At 71.4% G+C, this 1,667-nt stretch overlaps 1 non-coding gene across 1 annotated transcript; it reads right to left on the bottom strand.

Moving 5' to 3' along the window:
• Window positions 1-986: 986 nt before the first annotated feature.
• LOC135979377 (5.8S ribosomal RNA) lies at window positions 987-1,139 on the bottom strand. Its single transcript, XR_010596703.1, has one exon. It is a non-coding gene; the product is annotated as a 5.8S ribosomal RNA (ribosomal RNA).
• Between the last annotated feature and the right edge of the window lie 528 nt (window positions 1,140-1,667).

The following is a 1,667-nucleotide window of genomic DNA, read 5'->3' as shown; positions in this document are numbered from 1 at the left end:
CTGACTAATATGCTTAAATTCAGCGGGTCGCCACGTCTGATCTGAGGTCGCAGTCGGATGGGGACCCGGGGGGGGGGGCACAGCGGACGCCCACCACACCCACCCCGCCGCGGAAGCGCTTCGGCCCCGGAGGAGGCCCGATCCAACCAGCTTGGGGAAGAACGGCCCAGCGGAAGAGCGACAGAGAGCACGGGCACCGGGGCAAGCGGAGGAGGGGGGCGGACAGCACCAGGAGTGCGTGCGGGGGGGCGCCGTCGGCCAGGGAGAGGGGGAAAACGACCGGCAGAGGCGGCGGGCGGAGGAGAGTGGGGAGTTCGAAACCTGGGCGCCCTCACGAACCCCTCCTCTTCTCTCCGCCGTCACGCGCGCGTGCCGCTCGCCCCCCCTTCTCTCCCTGACTTTCCGACACCCTCCCTCCTCCTGGCGAGTCTCGCCCTCACACCCCGACCCGGTCCCGGGCACCGTCGTAACCCAGGGAAGGGGAGGGGACCAGGACCCCGCGGGCAGCCGTGTCGCCACAGACAGCCGCGCGGGGCAGGCCCGTCTCCCCTCAGGACCCGGGAGCCGGCACCCGCAGCCGACCCGGTTTCCCCGACCCCCAACGCAACATCCCCCGAAAACTCCCACCCCGTCCCACCGCACGAGCGGGGCACGGGGCGGAGGCACAACGGGAGAGTGGATGGGGCGACGGGGCGCACGGGACCGGCTGCCGTGACGCCGCTCCTCCACCAACGGGACGAGCTCCCCGAAGCGGGCGCTCCGGGGCATCGGGTCTGAACTTAGGGGGACGAAGGCGTTGGGGAGAGCCACGGGCTCCCTTTCCCGAGGACGGGAAAGGGGGGCGACGGACCATCCCCGGTGCCTGCGACACCCCAGCCGCGCCTCCCACGGAGGGCGGCGGCGGGGTTGCTCGCGGCCCTCCACCGCCAGGGGTGGAGGGCCGCATCCCGCCGCCACCGCATCCGCGGGGACGATTGACCTTCAAGCGACGCTCAGACAGGCGTAGCCCCGGGAGGAACCCGGGGCCGCAAGTGCGTTCGAAGTGTCGATGATCAATGTGTCCTGCAATTCACATTAATTCTCGCAGCTAGCTGCGTTCTTCATCGACGCACGAGCCGAGTGATCCACCGCTAAGAGTTGTCACGAGGCTTTTATTTTCGGGAGGCTGGCGCCTTTTTCCCCCCCGCGGCCAAAGCCGTGCCGGCGGGGGGGCGTTCCTTGTCCGCACCGGTCGGGTCCCCGGCCTGCTGTCCCCGAAGGGGACCTGGGGCGGGCTTGGGGGGGCGGGAGCAGGGGGGGGCCCGCAGGTCCCTCTTTCTCTCGCCACCTTAGCCCGCCCGTTCCCCCGGGACGTCCCGCCCGGCCAGGGCAGCCCTCCTCGGTGCCCGCCCTTCGTACGTTACGGTCACGAGTAAAGGTTTAACAACCGAGCCCGAAGGCTCGGGTTCGGTCCAGGCGCTTGGCTCGCAGGGGCCAGGCGGCCGCGGCCACGTGCAGACCGACCCCCCGCTCCGCCCCAGCCCTTTCCGCCCTCCCCTCGCAGGGCGAGGGGTGGGAGTCCGGGTGGAGGGAGGGGGAGAGGCAGACGGGCCCCGGCCTTTCGGCCCCCACGCAGAGAAGGGAGGCAGGGTAGCCCCTCTCCGTCCTGGGCTTCCCGTGGACCGGGG

Source organism: Chrysemys picta, unplaced genomic scaffold (assembly GCF_011386835.1).
Source record: "Chrysemys picta bellii isolate R12L10 unplaced genomic scaffold, ASM1138683v2 scaf791, whole genome shotgun sequence".
In the NCBI taxonomy this organism is placed as follows: Eukaryota; Metazoa; Chordata; order Testudines; family Emydidae; genus Chrysemys; species Chrysemys picta.
Note: the sequence above shows the minus strand (reverse complement) of the source record. Positions and strands in the feature narration are given on the sequence as shown.